Consider the following 24,923-nt stretch of genomic DNA (forward strand, 5'->3'; position numbering starts at 1 on the left):
CGCTAGTCAGACCTCCATCGCAATCGCAAATAGGTCACGTGATTAAAAGTTTTTACGCATAGGTTTTTACGGCAAAGGTTTTTACGCCCATTTTTAAACTAGTGGAGTCTTGGCCTGAATGCTATTTTAAGACCAATTCTCTTGAAAAATTTACTTGTAAAATAGCAAATAAACCATGTAAAGTTTATTGTAATTTTAAATAAACAAAGTTACTAACCAAGTTTTGTTCTTCCCTGACCATGCTGATGACCAGCAATTTGATGCTCTAATATTCTAGTGTTTTCAGGAACTGGAAAATCTTCGTTTTGTTCAGTGTTTAGTTTTGGTGATGATTTTCTACTTTTATCTAAAGTAACTAAAAGAAAAAGTTTCAATATATATAATGGTTATTTTCTTTAATAAATAAATTTAATTAGTAAATTTATTCTTTAACTCTGATGTACATTTAACACTCATTAAAATATTTTATTTTCAGTATAATTTGAAGTTTGAAAACTTTGAAGATAAAACAAAATTATACAGTAAAACTTTACTAATTCAAACTTGTTTAATTTGAATATTTCTCTTGATCCTTTGAATTCTCTATTAAAAACATGAAAAAAACACATGTAATTCAAACTGTTTGTTTAGATCCCTCATGTATTCTCCTTCAAAGTTTATTATTGTGATTGCTTGTGTTTTTCTCAATTTGCCACAGCTCCATTTTGTCAAGAATCATAATTTTTTGATGTTACTTTTGCAGTTCTGGTCTATCTTCCCAACAAAAACCATAAATCTTTTGTCATTTCAAAAGCAAAGGAGTTGAGACCAAATGGTCCATGAGGTTTAATTAACATTTGTAATAGGTACAGTAGGTGCATGTATTTTCATTATCGTATCAGGTAAAGAAACATCCCTGCTAAAAAATATTTCTATATTTGACATTTTTGTTTGTTCCAAGTCGAATTACCTGGTGTGGCCGACATCTTTCCGAATGCCCAAATATACATTTAATGGCTGCAACGTTATAGGATATTTGCCTTTTTACCCACTAATGGAAAGGATAGGTGACCCCATATACCCCAACCTGTATAAAAAATAAGCTCTTAATTATAATAAAAAATGGAGAGCTTTTTACTGGTACACAACACCAAAATCCAAGAGAAAGAGCTCCATCAAAGGTAAAAACAAAGGTTTTTCTGAGATTGCCTTCTTTTACTGTAAAGGCTTTGGGAAAAATTGCTTGCAGTTGGCCACTGGCAAACGAATCCAGAAAGGGGAGACCAGCTAACCAGCCAACAGACAGCTCCAAACATCTCTAATAAAAGATCTATTATTTACAATAAGGAGAGACCAGGAAAATTTTATGTTTGGATAACAGATGAAATTATTTTGGATTCCAATTTAGGATCATTCAACACCTTCTTATTAACATCTTTTAATTATGTGTAATCAAATTAGAAAAAATCACTTCACTTTTTTAAGGGTGATTTAGAGGCTTTTATTACTTACCGTTATCGGATGTAAAGGTGGCTTCGCAATCCTTACACGATTCATTTTCTACATTCTTATTTTTCTTGTTGGTTTCTTGCATTTCTCGCAAAATTAAAAGTATTCAGACATCTTTAAAGATAAGAAAAAAGATATGTAATTTTAAGTTAATTCCAATAATAATAATAGAGATAATAATGTTGATAACAAACTTTTAAAACTTCTTTTAAAAACAAGTTGTTACAGAATGCATTTTCCAAAATATTTTAAACAGTAAAAATAGGATAGGTAAGAAATGACAAAACCAAAAAGTTAGAAAACACGAGTATTTACAACTTCCAGGTGTTGCAAATGGCCAGTAACCCCAATATTCTGGCCAAAATATCATTTTTGGTAAGTAAAACAGTTTGTGGCAGTGAAAGGCCTAAGAATACCAAAAGTGGCAATTCCTTTCATTGCCAGGATCTAATTTCCAGTAGAATCTAAACTCTCTAACAGATCAAAATGTAAAAATTCGTACGTACTGATGCTTGTCGTTTTCTCCAGAAAACAGAAAGATCAAAAGAGGTGGCTTTCCTTTTTATCTTGCCCTGGAAGATTATGCTACAAAATCATATTAGGCCAGTTAGGTGTCGGGAGGAGGCTGCAGTCACGTGTCTTAACTCAGATGGACAGCCGGAAAGGCAATGATTTTCGGGAAACGTATTTAAAAAGTGGACAGGAATCCGTACTCTCACCCAAAACAGCAGACGTGTCCCGTCTGCTGTTCTTACCCCACTCTCAGGCCAAAGTCTTACTGGTACACAAAGAAATAAAAACAATAAACGGCGCTGGGTAAAGGAGACGTGGTTCAGGCTTAAAAATTGTCCGGAGAGAGAAATACTTTAAAGCAGGGACAGGCAACCCACGGCCCACATTAATATTTTTTGTGGCCTGTATCGCATAAAATATGTATAATTATATCAATTTCCCTAGCTTAAGGAAGTCTGCTGCAAAAATTCAGACATTATTTTCAACTTATGTATGTGAATAGTTTTTCCCACAATGAATTTAGTAAAAATTAAAACAAGAAACTGGCTAACAGACTCAAATTGAAACTAACTTAAAACTAGCAAGGACATAGAAATAGATAAATAAATAAAACTCACGCCAAAATTGTACAGCTTCTTGATAAAAAGCACTGAGTTCAGCGTTAATACGATTTTTCTTATATCGCAAGTATTTTCGACAAGTATTATATCGTCGTCCTCAGGCGAAAAAAGAAACAAATTTGAAAATTAGAACATGCAGAATGTTCCAAGTAGAAAACGGAAAAATTTTTTCTTGTCAATTTCCAAATTATAGCATTCGGTAATTCCGTTGGTCACGTGCAACAAGCTTTTGCTGGCGTTCAAAATATCTTAAATCCACACGACTAGCAGCGCATGCGTTGAGGAGCGATTGTACTAATTGTGCGACTCTTGGCGCTTTTTGCTGTTTTTATCAAGAAGCTAGCAAGGACTAATATTTAGCCAAATATTTCTGATATATTATGTTTACATCAATCCAGAAGCTAAATTAAGTATACCTAAGCTAATTTATAATTATACATGAATAAATAATTGTGATTTACAGGTCTTTTTTTTCTTTTTTCTCTTGAGTCAGTTCAAAGTTTTGAAATGCAGCCCTTACGTAGAGAGAGGTTTCCCATCCTTGCTTTAAAGCAGGGGTCCCCAAACTTTTTTAACTGTCGACCCCCAACCACTTTCCAAAACCTCACAATGACCCCCACCATAAAGTTTTATTACAAGTGTAAGTGTATGAGCAAAATAAAATAAACGTGATTTCTGATATATGTATAAGCAAAAAAAAAAAAAACAGGTTGTAACCCATTGCCACATCGACCCCCTAGAGATGTTGCATCGACTCCTGGGGGTCGATATAGACCACTTTGGCGACCCCTGCTTTAAAGCATATGCAAAGGTAGGTTTTACGACTGGGCTTAAATAAACCAAAACATTTCTCCTCTGCTCCGACATTCTTATTCCCTGTTCAACCTCCTTCCCTATTCTTCCACTCCCACCCATTTTGTCTAGTGCTTTCTGCCATAAAGACCTTTTTGAAATCTGTGTTTGAGTAAGAAAGGGGCTGGGGCTGGTAACCTGAATTTATGCCCCTCCTTTACTTCCATCCTGGCCAAGTTGTAAATAATAACGGAAGATTGGGATGTGGTTATTGTCGTACCGGCCACCACTGGAGAGTGGCCATAGACATGTGCCATGCTGAGTCGATGGGTGCCAATAACATAGTGCACTTATTTGAATACAAATTCTGACAAAAGAAATTAAAATGACTTTTTGATTTATCCCATTAAGTAATAATTTTTGAAATCTGTTTGTGACGCCAACAGACATCAGCCAATTTCTTTTTGTGCCCGAAATGTTTGCCATTAGATAGTTTCACCTCAATTTCTAAAAAGAAGTTAAACCCAGATGATCCTGCCATGCCAGACTGAAGTGCAGCCTGGTCTGTGCATGGTAGTGCCTGTTTGCCAGATAAACTAAAGCCTTTTATTTTTAAAAGTGTAAAAGAAACAATAGTTTTTATTACCTTTTGCATAATTTGATGAAAATAACAAAGACAGTAACAATAAAAAATATTTTGTTTTATTTTGTCAATTTTAAAAAGGTGCAATAAAATATCTACAGCAGGGCTGTCCAACCCGCGGCCCAATAAACGTGTAAACAAAACCGACAAATTGTTTTATTTTTTTTTTATTTACTTATTTTGATGGCATAAACTCAAAAAAGATGTTTCACAAAGCCGTAAACTTTTATACTATTTTATTTTTGAGTGAAAAGGAAATATTTTCAAATACTTGGAGATGTGTGAATGACAAAGGAATACTAAATAAAGCTGAAGTTGTGACTCAAAGGATTATAGACCCTATTTTGAGAAAAAGAGAAAGGCCAAAAGATAAAAAGTAGCAAGAAAGGTTAAATAGAGCTTCTGTTATGCAAATATTGACCCTTAATTTTCCAACCTTTCTCACTACTTTTTATCTTTTGGCCTTTTTCTTTCTCAAATTTGGGTCTATACTCCTTTGAGTTCCAACTCCAGCATTATTTAGTTTTTTTTCCAGCGTTGCAATATTTGGCTACCCTTTTTTTAGTTTGCGCATTGGCTACTTTCTGGGTTTCATATTATTTATAAATATATTAGTCGAATAAAAATGCACTTTAGAATGGTGTTTCGTCATTTTTTTTATTAATTAGATACCCAAATAAAATAAATATTTGTGTTTTTCAAATAAATTTTTGTTTGTCTCCTTTATAATAAATGAATTTATATATTTCTAAGTAAAAATTGAAAGTATCTGTGGAAGTAATTTTTAAAATATCCTTTCTTGTGATAAAGTTTTAATACTTATTACTATAATCTAGATATGTTAATCTTTAAATATACTTGTATATTTAAGGATTGGGTCACAAATATATATACTTGTGGCCCAAAACTCCATGACTTCTTCCAATGTGGCCCAGAGGAACAAAAAGGTTGGACACTCCTGATCTACACCATACAATTGTATCATTATGGCAATTACTAAAAAATGAAATGTACTTTGAAAAAATGGTAATTAACATTTTTTCACATCTTTAGATAATGCACACGTTGTTACACTTTTACTCCCAAGAATATATTTTAACTGTCCTTTACGTTAATTTTCTTTTTCCGACCAAAAATTGTAAATCTAAATGTTATAAAATCCTTCATTGTTTTTCTTTTAATCTTGCCATGTCATTTACAATGAATTTACTAATTTCAATTTAGAATTTATATTTTCTGGTTAGAAATCCTTATGGTCTTCTTTCTTCTTTGAACCGACATTCTTCCCAGATCCCGATTTGTTTTCCGTAGGTAAAAGTAATTGATGTGCACTTTTGACAGAATAAACTGGAGAACTTTTGTGTAATTATTTACAGATAATATACAACTTTTGTTAAATCCATATCTACCATATGTCCACCTCTTCAGAACATACATATTCAAAACATTCCTTACATCTTTTCTCCTCCTCTCGTGTTCACTAATAAATAGCCCGCCATATAATATACTATTTTCTTTACAGATAGAGATCGAACTTCATTCCTTGTGTCCCATTCTATTTTAATATTATCCATAATTTTCTCATCCTTCTTTTCAAAAATTTCCTCTAAAAGCTGGACAAATGTTCGCTGTCGTCTCCATCATAATCCGTTTTGGTCGAGATGCAATTCCAGTTATTTTTCCACCTGAGAGCCTCAAGAAAGGATAGCTCACATCTCAATACCCAAATAGATTTTCTTTGCTGTCTCCATTCTGTAAGCCAGTCAGTAAAAAGAAATCCAAGCCATTTGCTCTGGAAATTTTTCATAGTGAGCTAGTAGAATCAAAGTCATGGTTAAGACGACATCACTCCGGATAGGTTTTTTCTGCTTGTCTTACCATTTCTGTTGCAAATTTTAACATCTCAAAAACTTCAGTGGTGTCCTTTAAAAATCATATTGTTTCTTTGCACTTTTCTCTTGCTTAAAGCCTGCTTTGAATTTTGATCATTTATCGATTCAAACCATTTGTTTACGAAGTCCATACACTTGGCAGTGGTACAGACCATTACCCTTTTCCCAAGCTGTAAACTGTGATCTGCAACTTACATGACGATATTTCTTGCTATGGATACTTTCCTTTGATTAAAACGATTTCTGTTGAGAATATCAAAAGTTAATTTATAAGATTCCTGAAATTCTACATCTCTTAAATGCTTAAAATCTGTTATGTTAACATTATATTTATTTTTAAATTATTAAATATTATATTTTTATTTTATCAGTGATGGTTATTGCATCACTTAACAGTCAGCTAAGAATATCTTTAAAAAGATGCACCAGCAATAAACACCATGGTTTCTTCCAATCCATAGTGATGTGGGATATAATATATACATTTATGTTTTCCACTAAGAATGGCAAAGGCTTTCCACACTGCCCAATTTATAGATCCCATATTGGGTGTTAGAGCATTGACAATCCCACATCTAAGCTATTCTCAGTTATATTATAAATTATATTTTTTAAAACAACCAACTGTCAAATTACTACTGCAAAAGTATGATGTAAACCTTGTAAATATACCACATAACACGAAGAACAGTGAACAAGTAGCCGTGTCTGTACCATTTGGCAATGTTACTTTGCCACATATGTATTTGTACTTGTTCTAATTAGTGCATGGAGTTAGTGACGTTTCATCCAAAATTAAAACATTACTTTTCATGTTTTTACGTTGTTGACTTTTATTTTAAGAAAATTTAACACTTTGTAGATATTTCACTTTCAAATTTTATGGTTTCTGGTCTATATAAGATTCTTAAAGACAGATTGCATTTGAGTAAGTTGTCGTAACCTTTTGAACCATGGCTAAACCTCCATCCTAAAGCTGTACATAGTGTTCCGCTGGACCATTTCTTAAAACACATTGTTTTTGAAAAATGCAAGCTAGTTGATCCTCTTTAAATATGCTTTGTATGGTCATCTTAACTTTCTTTTTATTTTGGCAATCTCCAAATTGTTCTATTCTATTTCTAACTAAATTAATAAATCTTCATAAAGAATAAAGTGTAATTTAAAAATTATTTTATCCTTTTTCAATATTATGCTTTTTAATCAGTTAATTGTTTTATCCTTATCTTTACATTTCTCAGAACTAAAATCTTCATTAAATATTGTAAATTATTCTATTGAAAAATATCTGTTGCCGGTTCATAACTTGATGCTTGTTAGACAAACTTATATTCTCTTTTGAAATTTTACAGGTTTTTGAAGCAAGTGGGCTTCTCATTGCTGGAACCTTTCTGGATTTTTCAGCAAGTGTATAAGACAATATGGAAAAAACTGCATTATTTTTTGAGTTTTGAGTTGGTCAATTGTAGTTTTTGGCCACTGATTGTCCAGAAAATGTACCTGAAAATCAGATTGCATGTATCATTTCAGATATTAAGACAGCATGTTTTGATTTAAACAATTTATATTATTTATTTAATTATATGGAACTTCTAAAGTAATTATGCAATTGCATCTCATATTAGTAATATATATATATATATTACTAATNTTTGAACCGACATTCTTCCCAGATCCCGATTTGTTTTCCGTAGGTAAAAGTAATTGATGTGCACTTTTGACAGAATAAACTGGAGAACTTTTGTGTAATTATTTACAGATAATATACAACTTTTGTTAAATCCATATCTACCATATGTCCACCTCTTCAGAACATACATATTCAAAACATTCCTTACATCTTTTCTCCTCCTCTCGTGTTCACTAATAAATAGCCCGCCATATAATATACTATTTTCTTTACAGATAGAGATCGAACTTCATTCCTTGTGTCCCATTCTATTTTAATATTATCCATAATTTTCTCATCCTTCTTTTCAAAAATTTCCTCTAAAAGCTGGACAAATGTTCGCTGTCGTCTCCATCATAATCCGTTTTGGTCGAGATGCAATTCCAGTTATTTTTCCACCTGAGAGCCTCAAGAAAGGATAGCTCACATCTCAATACCCAAATAGATTTTCTTTGCTGTCTCCATTCTGTAAGCCAGTCAGTAAAAAGAAATCCAAGCCATTTGCTCTGGAAATTTTTCATAGTGAGCTAGTAGAATCAAAGTCATGGTTAAGACGACATCACTCCGGATAGGTTTTTTCTGCTTGTCTTACCATTTCTGTTGCAAATTTTAACATCTCAAAAACTTCAGTGGTGTCCTTTAAAAATCATATTGTTTCTTTGCACTTTTCTCTTGCTTAAAGCCTGCTTTGAATTTTGATCATTTATCGATTCAAACCATTTGTTTACAAAGTCCATACACTTGGCAGTGGTACAGACCATTACCCTTTTCCCAAGCTGTAAACTGTGATCTGCAACTTACATGACGATATTTCTTGCTATGGATACTTTCCTTTGATTAAAACGATTTCTGTTGAGAATATCAAAAGTTAATTTATAAGATTCCTGAAATTCTACATCTCTTAAATGCTTAAAATCTGTTATGTTAACATTATATTTATTTTTAAATTATTAAATATTATATTTTTATTTTATCAGTGATGGTTATTGCATCACTTAACAGTCAGCTAAGAATATCTTTAAAAAGATGCACCAGCAATAAACACCATGGTTTCTTCCAATCCATAGTGATGTGGGATATAATATATACATTTATGTTTTCCACTAAGAATGGCAAAGGCTTTCCACACTGCCCAATTTATAGATCCCATATTGGGTGTTAGAGCATTGACAATCCCACATCTAAGCTATTCTCAGTTATATTATAAATTATATTTTTTAAAACAACCAACTGTCAAATTACTACTGCAAAAGTATGATGTAAACCTTGTAAATATACCACATAACACGAAGAACAGTGAACAAGTAGCCGTGTCTGTACCATTTGGCAATGTTACTTTGCCACATATGTATTTGTACTTGTTCTAATTAGTGCATGGAGTTAGTGATGTTTCATCCAAAATTAAAACATTACTTTTCATGTTTTTACATTGTTGACTTTTATTTTAAGAAAATTTAACACTTTGTAGATATTTCACTTTCAAATTTTATGGTTTCTGGTCTATATAAGATTCTTAAAGACAGATTGCATTTGAGTAAGTTGTCGTAACCTTTTGAACCATGGCTAAACCTCCATCCTAAAGCTGTACATACTGTTCCGCTGGACCATTTCTTAAAACACATTGTTTTTGAAAAATGCAAGCTAGTTGATCCTCTTTAAATATGCTTTGTATGGTCATCTTAACTTTCTTTTTATTTTGGCAATCTCCAAATTGTTCTATTCTATTTCTAACTATTCTTTATGAAGATTTATTAATTTAAAGTGTAATTTAAAAATTATTTTATCCTTTTTCAATATTATGCTTTTTAATCAGTTAATTGTTTTATCCTTATCTTTACATTTCTCAGAACTAAAATCTTCATTAAATATTGTAAATTATTCTATTGAAAAATATCTGTTGCCGGTTCATAACTTGATGCTTGTTAGACAAACTTATATTCTCTTTTGAAATTTTACAGGTTTTTGAAGCAAGTGGGCTTCTCATTGCTGGAACCTTTCTGGATTTTTCAGCAAGTGTATAAGACAATATGGAAAAAACTGCATTATTTTTTGAGTTTTGAGTTGGTCAATTGTAGTTTTTGGCCACTGATTGTCCAGAAAATGTACCTGAAAATCAGATTGCATGTATCATTTCAAATATTAAGACAGCATGTTTTGATTTAAACAATTTATATTATTTATTTAATTATATGGAACTTCTAAAGTAATTATGCAATTACATCTCATATTAGTAATATATATATATATTACTAATATACTACTATAAATACAATTTTGATATTGAAATGATGGGTGAATAATATATTTTTTAATTATACAATATTCATCATAGCCACTTAGACTAAAATAATAATTTTATTTATTACTAGCTGTTACCTGTGACTTTGCCTGCATGGATTTTGCAAGCAAACACAATTTATATTCAGTATTTCAACCACCATAGTAATTGTCATATAACACCTACCGCCAAGAATGATGAGAATTGCCGAGAATCAAACGAACTGTTTTCAATTTGATCAATTTTCTAGAACATTTACAATCATTCTATAATCGAACCAATGTACAATAAGAAATTCGAATTTAAAATGGTTTGAACATTTGGTTAAATAATCAAAATATATAAAAATATTTATAACAATGTCCGAAATGTTATCAATTTAATACACCTAAGTACTCAATGAAGACTAAACATAGTTGAAAACAAAAAATCACATGTAAAATAGTACGGTAGAAGCCGTTCTTCGGGTTAAGCCTTAATCCTCTCCCTCATGGGGGGAATTTCAAAGAAATCCCTTCTTAGTGTGCATTTTCACAACATACCCTAACTGTGTACCAAATTTCACCTTTTTAGGTTCAACGGTTTGTTCTGGGCAATGATGAATCAATCTCTCAGTCAGGACAAGTAATTTTATATAGCCTACTTAGATAATTTCAGTTGAAAGTTGTCATTCCATCCTACATGATCAATTGAATATGCACATGTTTGCCAATACATGGTGCCATAAATGCTCATGATGGACCAGCTAGAGAATCACAAGACTGTGCAGAGATCTCATCAAACTGGCCAATAAGAATCCAGAATTTCTTGACATCATCACAGGTGATGAAACCTGGTGTTTCCTGTACAATTCTCAACCAAAATGACAGTCCACGGAATGGAACTTGCCCACCTCACTGTGGTCCACAAAATTCAAGCAAGACAAGAGTGAGGGGAAAGTCATATTGGAGGTCTTCTTCAACTCTCAGGGGATTGTTCACTAAGAATTTATACCCAAGGGTCGCACAGTCAACAAGGAGATATACATTGACACCCTTTCCCATTTTAGAAAAGCCATCTGCCAAAAATATCTGCTCCATTTGGATAACAACACGAGTGCTTCTCCACAATGCCCCTGCACATTGGTTGCTACTGATAAGAGGTACTTGACCAATCATGGAGTGATCACATTGCAGCATCTTCCATACCATCCAGATCTCGCTCCATGTGATTTCTACCTCTTCTCACAGTTGAGAGATGCCATCAAGGGATGCCACTTCAAGAATGCAGATGAGGTTATCGTGTTCAATATTTGCATTGCAGGCACTGTTGCAAGACAGCTTCCAAGAATGTTTTCAGCAGCTATACCAGCATTGACAAGTGTGTGGTTGCCAAAGGACCATACTTTGAAGGACACGTTGCTTGATTTGTCAATTATACACATACTTCTCAGTAATAAACCAATTCCAGAAACTTTTTGAAGCTACCTTGTATAAAAGAATATATTATAAAAATATATACAGGATGTCTGAGAAATATGCACATTACTATAAAATTTTATTTTATAAAATGAAGCAGTGTATCAAAATGTGGTTTGCAGTGAAAGAAATATTAAATTGAAGTTTTTTTAGTACAAAAATTAATACAAAAGCTGAAGTTGTTTTATTTACAGTACATTCAGTGAACATCAACACATGCTCCTTCACTTGCACAAAGAATGTCTAATCAATAACTCTATCCAATCGTTTTGCTTTTTTTTAAATGAAATTTTATAATCTAGATCTTTCTCAAACACACTGTATATTTTTTTAATAGATACAGTACATATGTGTATGCATATGGTATATATGAGTATATTATATATATATTAAAAATATATTTATAGACTATTAAATGATGAGTGATTGTTGTCATTGTGTGTGACCCAGTGGATACTTATGGAGATGCTGAATAGGATAAGTTATGGGAAAAGTTAAGAGACATCTTGGATGAGTGAGATCCTCAGGAGTATATGAATGTAACTGGAGATATGAATAGATGGGTGGATGTGAAGAGACAGATGTCTGAGAGGGTGCTGGATCTATATCAGGAATGAGCAAACTTTTTCTAAGGACAGCATTTGAAAACTTGAACTGATGCTGATCGCATACAAGATAAAACAGGGAGAAAAAATGTTAGTATATCACATTTATTCATATCTAACTATATAAAGATGAAAAACCAGATTCTTTCTTTCTGTCACTGAAGGCCAAAAATGGCCACTAAGAGCACCCTAGCTATTATTTAAATTAATAATAAATTCGGTATATTATTATTTGATGTGGTTTTTTGCATTTTTGGCTGCGTTTTAGTAGGATACACCGTGAGAAATTCAGTATATTATTATTTTTATTTGTAATAGGAATTTATTATTTATACTATGGAATGACACCGCAGCTGCTAGAATGCCCACTAGGGGGCATCCCGGGCTACTAGAATAGAAGGATTAGAAGTACGAAATAATCTAATAATCTTAATCTTTATTTTTGTTTTTTGCCCTGGTATAATTATAAATTAGAATAGGTATGCTTAATTTAGCTTCTGGAACTGATGTAAATGTAATATGTCATAAATATTAGTCCTTGCTAGTTTTAAATTAGTTTTGACGTAAGTCTGTTAGCCAGTTTCTTGTTTTAATTTATACTAAATTCATTGCAGGAAAAACTATTCACATACATAAGTTGTAGAATATGATGTTTGAATTTTTGCTGCATACTTCCTTAAGCTGGGAAATTGATATAATGATACCTATTTTATGCGATACAGGCCACAAAAAATATTAATGCCCATCCCTGTCTATATTCTGATTTACAGGCAAACAATAACAGAGAATTGATTGTGCTCTGTGTGAAAAGAGACCTATGGGTGTCTAACACCTTCTTTCCCACACAAGACTATTCATCAATACACATAGGAAAATTGTATGAAAGGTCAGAGAAGTATAATAGATTTTGTTCTGTACGATGATAGATTGAGAGGGATAGTGGAGGATACAAGAATAATTAGAATAGCTCACTGTGGCTCGTACCATTACTTAGTGGTATCAAAGATGCAACAAAAGTGGAAAATAGTGGCAGAACAAAAGGAGGAAAATAGTGGTTCTGCAGTGAGTAAAAACGGGGCATCTGAGTAGAGAAAGCATGTTGAATTGAAACTGGTGAAAGTGAATGAGGAGTCGAGTAATGTGGAAGAGATTTGGAAACATTTCCAATCTTATATAGTAGAAACAGCAAGAGAGGTATTTGTTGTAACAAGAGTGGGCTGTGAAAGAGGGACAGCGTGGTGGAATGACAAAGTTGAGGTAGCAGTGAAAAAGAAAAAAGTTGCATATATGGACCGACTGAAAGGCAGCATGAATGAGGAAGAGTGTAGAACAAAGAAATAAGAAGCTGTACGAGTGATTAAGAAAATCAAGGACAGAATGAACAAAGAAAGCATTTACAAGGGGCATTTCAGGATAATGGAAAACTGTTCTGGAAGCAAATGAAGAATGTATGTGGTAACATAAAGTGTACCCTGTGTACAAATTGCAAATTGTGATCTGCTACAAGATGAATGTAAGGAGCATAGTAGGGTAGTGTCAATACTTTGAAAGCCTGTTGAGTGATAGTGGAGGTAGCAAGAATGGAAAGAAGTTGTAAAGATAAATGAAAGTAGCAATCAATGTGGTCCTATTCAACAGAGTGAGGTTAGGAATGCAATAAAAAGGACGTGAAATGGCAAATTTCCTGGTATGGATGGTGTGACTAGAAATGTTAAAATACAAAAAAATGGGATGTTCCAACTCTGCAACCCATGTTGGGATAAAAGCATGGTGCCATGAGATTGGAGAAATGCCACAGTTGTTCCAATATACAAGGGAAAAAGTGAAGGACAGACTGAAAGAACTTCTACAGTCAAAGCTTGCAAAGTATACCCAGATAAGTGTTTGTACAAAAGTTGATTGACAGAGAACACCTTGGAAGAGGCACCTGTGGCAAATCACCACAAAATTCTGATAATGTCTTGTGTAAGACATTGTACATAAGTGATGCAGTGGTGTTCTTCAGTATTCTCCATTCATACCATTTGATATGTAGATGGTGATCTACATATCAAATGGTATTTACTGTGTTTATTCATTTTATTGTTTTTCAGCTTTGAATCAGGTGATAATGTATCTGTGGTGTGCTTGATCCTATTCTCCTTGTTATATAATTTTTGCATACTTCTTAATCTATTTTTTAAAATGTATTTGAAAGACTTGTTTGTATTTTGAATATTTATTACATATACAAAGGTCTGTCCCAAAAGTAAGTGTACTGATTTTTTTATTTAATGACAGTAAAGCTTAACATATTATTAATTTGTATTTTCATGTTGCTAGATATCTTAGCAGCATATATACATCTGATTCAAGTTGATTGGTTAAGTCAAATGTGCACAATCTCTGTTTGTGTAAGATAGTGTTTTAACACATCACTACATTTGAAATGGAGAAAAATCTCAAAAACGTTACGCTATCGTGCGAAACTCAAGAAAGTTGCAACCGAGACATTTGCAGATTTAATCAAAGCTTACGAAGATGCCACTTTATCGAGAAACGCAGCGTTTAGACAGCATAAAGATCCAGCGTAAAGATGACGCTTATCATTTTTTTCGACAGCCGCGGAATAGCGCACGTAGAATTTTTACCCTCAGAACATTTAGTTAATCGATCCTTCTACAAAGACGTCTCGGAACAACTTCGAAAACGGTCAAGCAAGTCCAAGGGGGCATTGCAGAAGATCGGATGCCACGCCGCACTCGCGGCACTATCGATTCAAGCGTTTTTGGCCAAGAAAAAATCTCCACGCTCTCGCAACATACTTAGAACCGCAGACGCCGGCATCCTATCCGGAAAGAGGCAGGCAAGGAGCAAACGCCGCCGCGAAAGAGAATAAAACCAAAGCGACGACATTCGAAGGCGGAGGACGACCGAAGGGAGGCGCCACGGAGCGAACGGCCAGAATGGGCGGACCGGTCCCAGCATCCGAAAACGGGGAGTCACGGGCGGCGAAGTGGCCAAAAGAGGGCCATTTCGGAAAGCGAGACGAGTAGATCCGCCGGGGACGAAAAGACGTCGGACGAAAGCGGCAAAAGAAGCACAAAAGCGAGGGAGGCACGTCCGGAGGGGAAGGGGCAGAGAAAGTCGACAAACGAACGGCAGCACTTCGCCGTCGATTTTGGACGGCAAGCAGGAATATGTCGTCCGGCCGAAATGCAAAAAAAATCGCAGACATATAACTTTCCGTACCTGATCTCGAGAACGGGTACGAATTTTAAACGCATTGCTCCGCAAGACATATTTATAAAACAATTTAAATCCCGCTCGCCACACGTCACACTCGTAATTGGTCGATTTTAGTTGGAGTAGCTGACGATACGGTATAATTAAAAAATACACAATATTCACCCAGCATTTTGGTATCGTATCTTAAACGACTCGTATCGAAACAAAGTGTAATAAGAGATTTGCGATGTATAATTGATAACTTTTTACTTATTACAAGAAACAAACTACAGTGGAACCTCGGTATACGTCTGCTTTAGAATACGTCCAATTCGGAATACATCCTGTTTGGACGAAACAAATTTTGCTCGGTATACGACTTTTGTTCGGTATACGACTTAATTCAATTATACGCGCCATCTATGAACAAGTAGCACTATCGGTGTACTACACTAGACTAGACGTTCGCGGTGCTACGGTTTATAACTTTGTTAAATTTCTTCTGATTTTAATTTGTAAGTAACATTTTATTATTTTTATTAATCATGAATTGCAAAAGGGCAACAGAAAAATAAAAAAATGACTAGAATCACAACGGAACTGAAAAAAGAGATTGTTGAGAAATGTGAAGGTGGCACGCGTGTTCGAGATTTAACTGTTGCATTACGTATTCTGAGAATGACAATATCGACAATCGTGAAAAATAAAGACATTATTAAATTTGCTAACTTTGCCGTTGCGAAAGGGGGTTAAATCAATTTCTAAACAGACATCGAAGACATTAGATCATGTCGAGAAATTGCTTTTGCTTTGGATAACTGAAAAACAGTGTGCCGGCGACAGCGTATCGGAAGAAATTATTTGTGAGAAAGTTAAAAGGATACACGCTGATCTCATGAAAAATCAAGCAGAAACTAGCCAGGAAAGCCAGGTGTTTAAAGCCAGCCATTTTTTTTACATGAGAACGGATTAATCATTTTTACATTACTTCTTATGGAAAAGGTTGGTTTGGTATACGTCCTATTCGGTATAAGTCCAAACACCAGGAACGGATTAAGGTCGTATACCGAGGTTCCACTGTATACGGATGTGGTTAATTCACGTATACGGTGCGGCGACTTCAAAATGCAAACGTACTTATTCAGACTTTAAGCAGTTCGGAACGCGTCGTCCGAATATAAAACGACACAGACAGCCGAGGGTCGTCGCCTCTCTTCCGCCGGAAAATCCTTTCTCGCTGCGATTTGTGCCCAGAAACAATTGCTAAAGGCGAGTGACCGGCGCAAAACTGATACAGATAGCCCAAATATCGCCTACCCGAGTTTACTTTTAATCGACCAACGGGCCTCGTTTGGAATAATGGCGGCTTAAAGTCTCGTGATCTCCAACAGCCAATAAAAAGGCGTTACTCGCGCGGCCTTCGCACGATCCCACGCGTCCGATTTAAACCGCCTTTCGGATTTTACCTCGGCCTTCGTGGAACTAATCGAGAATTCGTCTTCCGCCCGTCCCCCGCGTCATTTAAAATAAACTTACGAAGGATAGCCGAGCTCCGTTTTCTAGCCGCGCATCCATTTTCCCATCACCCAACGGTCGAAGTTGAAATTACGGAAATATTCCACTTCCGTCACTCCACGTACCGAATTGTCCGGGCGACCCGCCCACGAAATCAGCCCAAAACTTACCGAAAGAAATTCCCCGGCCGCGCTTTCCGGTCCACCCGCCCGGGATAGAAGCTTTTATTTCGAATCCAAGTCTTTTATAAAACGGAAATTCGATTCGGATGGGAAATTTTAAAATTCGCCAGTTAAATAATCGGAGACGATTTCTGGCAATTCGGCCGGCACCGATTTTAGAGTATTGTATTTCTATTCGTACTGTAGTACTGTATTCTATCTGCGCAAATCGTTGCGCAGACTATTCCGATAGAAGATTAATCGAAAGATCGGTGCGGATCCGCCCACCTCTAGTTTAACAATTGGAAGACTATATTCACGAATTATACGAGTATCTCGCGTCGATCCGCGACATTCTCCTGTACCGATTCCGAGGAAGCCGTTTTCTTTTTTCTCTTTATGTATTTGAAACCCTCCGACAGAATCTGTTTCTCGTAAATTTCAGTAATCTCGTCAATATTATCGGCGCGGTAGAATTCGGATATCGATTCCGTAAAGTTTAAATTATAAATCGAAGGCGCGTAAACGATTTCGCGCCGTCCGAAGTTTATTAACGGCGTATAGAGAGACACCGTATCTTATTCTAATTTCGACGCGGGCGTGGTACGGCCGTTTCGACAGCGACGTACTTAAAAAAGCTGGAATTTTCTTATTTATCCCGGTATACTTTGCCGGGGAAAGGGCGACGTTGTCTATACGTTTATTCCGGCGCGGATCGTCGTCGAAAGTTATTCCCGAAAACTTAATTAATAGCGTTTACTTTTTCTACGTTATAATCGGTTATTTCGATTTCTAGGCGATGCGGATCGATTACAGTAGAGCATCGTTTATCCGAAAGCTGGTTATCCGAAACGTCCGTTATCCGAAAGCATTCCAGTCGACAAATTAAATTTTTGCTAGTGCTGTGGCGCTGCAATCTTCGGCTATTTCTCGGGCTACTCAAATATTTTACGTTTTTGATACTAAATTAACATCTGAAATATAATTTTTTTATTGTTTTTATATTTTTCGATAAATTTATTTTGTTTGTACAAAATAAAAAAATAATTTTTAACGATACAATAGTCTTCGTTAGGCTTAACATCGACGAAAATTCAACGCGCAGCGACACACAACGGAGAAAAATGTCAAGATGGGATAAATTAATATATTTTTTCTTGCATAATCGGTTATACGAAACATCGATCTTCCGAACAACCCCGGTTCCCTATTGATTCGGATAATCGACGCTCTACTGTATTCTCTTTTGGTATGTAGTTAAACAAATCGTTAATATATATATTGAAAGGCGGTGGACCCGAGATCCAACCTCAAGGAACGCCCTTATTTGGCTGGAAAGAGCTAGAGATAATCCGTCCAATTTTTACCAAGTAAATTCTGTTCGACGAGTAGGATTTTAACCCGCTTAGAGGAATCCCTCTTAGACCGACGGTTGGCAATTTTTGAAACAAAAGTTGGCGATTTAAGCTATCGAATGCCTTCGAAAGATCCGCGAAAACCGATATGGCTATTTTTGACGCGCGCTATCGTTTGTTAGACCGAAGTCTATCGAACAGCGAGTATTTTTTCCGTATGTAGTCGGTTGATTCCAATCGGCCGGAATTGTTAAATTTTCGGCAAAGCGAAAATTCGCCAGTTCGCAGGTGTCGGAGGAGTTATTTTTCGGTAAATCGATGTTAAAATCCCCGATTATTTGTAATTTATATTTTCCGTATTTGGTTGATTTGTGTAATATTTCGTTTATAACATCCGGGAAAATTCCGTAGTTTGTAGATGGGCGACGATAGACTATTACCAGCATCAAATTGCCTACGACTATCGTAATTACATCTATATAATTCCTTGTAAAAGTTAGATCTTCGTGTTGTTTATCATTGTGTATATATATTGCCTCCGTGCTGATTAGGTTTTCTTTCTATTTTTTCTTGCCGATAGTCTTTTATATACGGTGATGGATTTACATCATTTGTCCGAGTCTGGCAAAAAGCTAATACATGGAAGTTACGGTTATATTCCTGGGTTGTTTTAAGTATTTCTAAATATTTGTTATTTAAACCTCTTACGTTGCGATAATAAACAAATATGCCTTTTTTGGAGAAGTCGTCTATCTTTATGTGTGCTAATAATTCGGTCGTTTCGAAAAATTTTCTCTAAACTGTCCAATGTCGGTATCCGAATTGTTGGAGAAGTGTCCTTTTTTAAATACGCATTTCCGTTATTTGTCCAAGTGTTTAATATTTTTCCTTGTTTTTTTAACATTCTGGTTTTATAGAAAATATTTCTATAATATGGAGTAAGATGTTCATTTACATATATTCTATATTCCTCGTTTATAATGTGACACGCATTTGTGGTTATTTTTAATAGACTATTATTTATAATTTTTTGTTTGACAACCGAACTGGCGCATTTCGCTATAATTGGTTGCGATCTAGTTTCGAATTACTTTCTTTCGTTATTACTGGGTTTAATTCTATAGGCATTCGATAGAGCCGACTGATTAAAATTATCGTCGACCAACGAAAAAATTTTATGCGCTATTTCTGTTAAATTCTCATTCTGAAGTGTCGGCACGCCGACAACCTCCGAACTCGAGTTGTTTACATCCCGCTCCAACGTGCAGAATTTTTCTTTTAAAGAATTTAATTCTGCCTTTGTACTTTTATTCTCTTCCTTTAGTTCAGTAACTGTTTCGGTAGCAGTTACGTAGTTTTTCTCGAAAACATTAATTTTATCTTCCATTTTGTCTAACTTATTTGTTAAGAATTCTATCGATTTCTGGATTTCTATGTTTGTTTCTTTTATGTTACTCGACCCCGAGTGTATTAGTTTCGCTTCTTGTAAAATCATTTCAGAATTTTTTGTAGTTATACTTAAGGGTGACGTTGAAGTGAAAGTTAGATTATCCGGTGTTCTATCCACGTTCTTATTATAATTATGTGAAGTCGTAATAACCCGCTGGCACTCACCCGGTTCTCTGTTGTCTTCCAGTTCCTGTGTCCAATTTGCGTTGTTCTTAATGGTTTTCACTAATTTGCAATCTTCGCATTTCCAAGTTTCTTTGTAAGACTCGCTGAACTTACGAAAGTTCGCTGCCCGGATCCCAAAACAATAGAAATGAGAAAATTTAGAACAATTGGAACGAGTTAACCAGTCACTTTCCGAAACTTTGCGCTTGCAAAAAGAACAGGCGCTCGAACGACGATTTGCCATAGCTCCACGCCTCCTCCCGAATTTGAAAATAGCTTTCGCTGTTAAAATAGTGTAAATTTGTAAAAATATTTACAAGAACTTTGTTTCGTCGTAATTTCACTATTTCTACGAAATTCCTGGACTGTCCGGGTGAAAACCGGACGGGCGGTAACACTAACTACAAATATCTGCCATTAGTCACCAGTGGTTCTTAACCTTTTTAGTGGTCGGAACCCCGTCGAATCCGAAAATAAACTCTCGCGCCCCGTTAAAAAATGTGTGTATGTTTTTATTTAAGAAAAAACATTTATTGTATAAACCAATGCCGTGTTTATTTACAATATATATTACTATCTAAATATATAAAATTGCTTGTCCTGACTGACTCACTCATTCATTCACTGATTCATCATCGCCCAGAGCAAACCGCTTAACCTAAAGAGGTGAAATTTGGTACACAGTTAGGGTACGTCATGGAAACGCACACTAAGAAAGGATTTTTCGAAATTCCAACGCGGGGGGGTGAGGGGGAGCATTAAGTCTTAACCGGANAAAACATTTATTGTATAAACCAATGCCGTGTTTATTTACAATATATATTACTATATAACATAAAAAGCTATATTTAAATTTTAATGGCTAGGTTGTTGTTTATTCGTAATAAATCTATTAAAATGAGGCTCTTTTCTGTAAGAGCCACGCGTAAGTCACGGGATGCATTTAAGCGATTTCTGGCTTTTGTTTCGATGCGCAAAAGCGCCGTATTCGAGGTACGCGAACACGTCTCGACTAGTTTCTGTACTGCGCGTGACAATGCGAATACATTAAATGCGTGTACCGACGACTGATGACGAGCGCTATGTATCGAGAGACGGTAGAGTAGAAAGCGGAGAAGTGGGGTGCCGCGTTGCCGGATACCACGGTTTGTAGAGAGAACACGGTCGCCTCTTTCGTATTTTTTTTTTTATTTTCGAAACTCTCGCACCCCGGGTTAAGAATCGCTGCTCTAGACCACGAGCCATTGTTAGTTCTAAATTATGCCGCTGTGGCAAACAGCGCCGTAGGCCTCGAGCTCGATTTGTGGTATTTTCTAGTCGTAATTACAAATTACGAATGCTTTATTCGCAATTACTATTAGTTAACAATGAAAACAAGGTACATTTTTAGATATACACCTTATTTATAAACGAATCATTTTTCCATAAAAATATATATACAACTAGCTTATCGGTCGCGGATTGCCGCGATCTCAGAAGAAAAAAAATTCAAGCAAACTCGTTACGATAAAATTCAATTTACATTTTATCATTTTTATCGAAACTTATTATTCATTTTCATGGGGAAAACATTTCAAAGTGTCGTTTCAGTTCTATTTATTTATTGGAGCGCTCGTGGATACACGATATTTTTTGTTTTTCCCTCTGGTGCACGAAAAACTCTGGTCGAAAAACCTTCCGATTTATTCGTAGAATAAATCGGAAGGTTTTTCGACGCGTGAGCCGGCCACATCCATGCGAGAAGCACGGATTCTCCAAATCTAGCCCACACACTCGCGGCGATTGTCAGAAGCGCGACATTCCCCATTTTTATATATATATTTTTAAACCTTTACAATTTTAATTATTTAATTGCTTCTTCCTCTCTTCCTCGGCGCGTTGTGAAATTTCTGATAGTCGGATAATAAACCGTTTTATTGTAATTTATCTTTTTAAATTATTTTGAGTCGATATTAAAATTTGGAAAAGAGGATCCCTAGATCGGTAAAATAGGAGAATTTCCTCCTACGACTTCGGTCGTTATTCGGGATACGGTTAAGGTTTTAACAAAGTTCGAGCGAATACGTAATTAGCAAAAAATAGTTGAATTAAAGTGATTAAACAAAAATTATTACAAATATCGTAAATAACAGTTCGCAAATGCATATATAGAGATATTTTTTGAAGGGGGAAACGGTCTTCGCCATTTGAAATCGATCGAACACACAGTATAAACGCGCGCCATCTATCGTAGGATAAATGTACTATGCCAAAAACCTTGGCGGAAGTATATTAAACAACTTCCTAAAGTTTCGTGGCAATTGGATAAACGGTGTGGTAATGCACGAAGGACGAACAGACAGACATACATTCGTTTTTATATATATAGATAATGTTTAGAACGAATTATAAGGCGAAATTTTAAATAAAATAAAATGCGAGGCGACTCGAAAGTGGATATTTTCTCGCCGTAAAAATGTTTCAGGAAATCTTCCTTGACTACCAACTTCTACAATTTCATAGTTATGACTTTCTTTCTCGTTAACTCTTCCCCTTGTGGGCACTAAGAGCGCCTCTTTTAGCCAGCCCATTATGGGTTAGGCAGGGCAAACAATGGGGCGGCCTGTGGCGAGGAACGGAGCCCGACGTATCCGGTCGGATCAGCACCCGAAAAATTCCTACGAATTTTTCGATTCCTGGTCCTCCAGAGCGGTTCCGATATAACTTTCGATTGACGCCGAATGATCGAGTGGTAGGTTGCCACCTCGACCGCTCGAATGCGAACACCTCGACCGCTCGAAATTCGGCGTCAATCCAAAGTTATATCGGAACCGTATACGAGAAATCATAACAGTTAAACTTCCATTAACAAACACAAAAGTGTTCGTTAACGGTGCGTGGAGATTGTTTTTACAATCTCCACGCCCTTCGATAGGACACCCATTATATTTACTTACAAATAACGGACATCGGTCCGTAACTCGACTAAAAAGGTCGCGCCTTCGATATTCCGAAAGAATTAATCACGCACGAAATATTTTAAAACTAAAAGAATCGCTTCGAATACTCTTTGGGAGGACGAATTTCCCGTAGGCGCGAAATGAAAACGGCAAAAACGGGAACGGGGAGGAGGACGGGTGGTAAAATGCCGACGCTAATCCGGTTAAGTCGTCGATGGTCACTTACGGCCGTACGTACGAACGTTATTAAACTTCCGTCTCATCGTCGGAATTAAGCTTACGGTACGAACTTTTCTCGAATTATTCATTCATTGGACGAGAACCGTAGTAGGGTGGTAGCGGGAAAAGACAACGGCGTTTAAGTTCGAAGGTGGCGTTACCGAGGCGATTTGCCGGCCGCTTTAAGGCGCGAGAAGATATTCGGTATTCCGGCGTTTAACGGCTTGGCGTCGGCTTAAGTATAATTTTTTTTATAAATCATTTATGGAAAAAAGCAAAATGGTTTGAAAAATTACACCTAGTTTGGTAAGTGCGAAGCGGACGAATCCCCGTATTAATCGCTTAGAATTAGGTCATTAAATGATATTATAAATGCGAGAATATCGATCACATTTCCCGCCTTGGCCAGTGGCTGGCAAATCGCCTTCGTAACTCGACGTTCGAACCGTCGCCTAAACTCGCGTTCGTAGTTAGAATTTTCTTTTTCGTTACTTCCGGCCGCGTCGTTTTTGGTAAATTAGTAATTAATCGCCGTTTACGCTTTATCGCAAATTTCACGTTCCATTTAAAGCGTCTCGTCCTATCTATTTGCCATTTAGAATCGAGTTAAAACGAGATTTTTACGGCGGAAAATATAAATAATATACTGTGTATATACGCCCCGTGTTTTAATTATATACGCTACGTGTACTGTTTCCGATAGAAGAATGCGTATCGATATTAAAAAACTGTTCTTTTTCGCGATACGTAGGTAAACGCGACAGCGTTTAAATACTTTAATATTTTTGTCTTCGTTCGCGCGTTTGCTTGTCTTAACGCGCGTGTTTATACTTTCTCTGTGACTATATTTTAAACCAGGACCGTCACGTTAAATTGCGTGGCCCGCTAAGCGATATTATATATCTATTAAAACTTTCGTTTGCCGTTGTGTGTATACCAAAACAATTAAATAAATGAAAATATGCGCGTGTCATTGTTATAATGCGCGAGTGCGAGTACCAATTCTCGGTATAACAATAAAAACTTATTCATTTTGTACTTGTTTTACTTTTTAAAAAGCGTGTTTGCCTAAATTGTGGCCCGCCGTAACGTTACGCGTGGTCAAAGTGGCCCGCGAAACAATTCGGGTCGGTCGGGCCCGTTTTAAACCGTAGTCGATGCATTCCGTTTTATTTAACGTACGTCGACAGTTCCATAAATAACGATAAAGGCGCTAATTTTATTCTCGGAATCGGGCGAAAAGGTCGGGCCGCGTTTCTTTACGCAGGGCTTGGCAGCGAACACTGGGAAACCCGTTTCTAAACGTCCGCTACACGCTCGCGCGTATAATACATTACCTGTAAATATAAAAATACAGTGGGTGATTGGTTAACGAACAGATCGGATAACGAACACTTTCGCGAAAGATTTTTATGATCGGACAACGAACACTTCACTGAACAAACACAAGAAGAAGCGACGTAAAATAACGAATACCGATTGGTCTTCATTTGTCATCAGGCAACAATTCGAAACTTTTCGGAGCGCGAGAGACGTCGACATCGACGTTCAACCCAGTATATACTGATCAAATAGTATTCCCCCGAACTTTGAAATTTATATTTATACTAGCTGCAAGGACCCGCTTCGCTGGGATTTTAAAAAGTAACGATAGTGAAGATTAAGATAATTACATTATAGCCAATCTTACCCGTTTTCACAGAATGCAAGAATTAGGTCCCCCGTTTCTGATTAGAGATCTGGACCCTATTCTATTTCTGAACGTCTCCTGTTCACGTTAAGTCAAACGAACTATTTTCAACGTTTCTGGAACATTTACAATCGTTCTATAATCGAACCAATATTCGAATTTTATGTTCGAATTAAATTCGAACAAATTCGAACAAAAAATTCGAAACAGAAAGCCACTTTCAACCACTTTCAGCCTCATATCTCCCGCACCCTTATAGCTATCGA

The 24,923-nt window shown here is 35.8% G+C and overlaps 1 long non-coding RNA gene across 1 annotated transcript; it reads right to left on the reverse strand.

The window, feature by feature from the left end:
- Positions 1–308: 308 nt before the first annotated feature.
- LOC111638124 lies at positions 309–16,834 on the reverse strand. Its single transcript, XR_002758796.1, has 3 exons — positions 16,701–16,834; positions 1,492–1,602; positions 309–355 (listed from the first exon to the last, which is right to left on the reverse strand). It is a non-coding gene; the product is annotated as an uncharacterized LOC111638124 (long non-coding RNA).
- Between the last annotated feature and the right edge of the window lie 8,089 nt (positions 16,835–24,923).

The sequence above is a fragment of the Centruroides sculpturatus genome, unplaced genomic scaffold, assembly GCF_000671375.1.
Source record: "Centruroides sculpturatus isolate CEXI.00-Female unplaced genomic scaffold, Cexi_2.0 scaffold937, whole genome shotgun sequence".
Lineage (NCBI taxonomy): Eukaryota > Metazoa > Arthropoda > Arachnida > Scorpiones > Buthidae > Centruroides > Centruroides sculpturatus.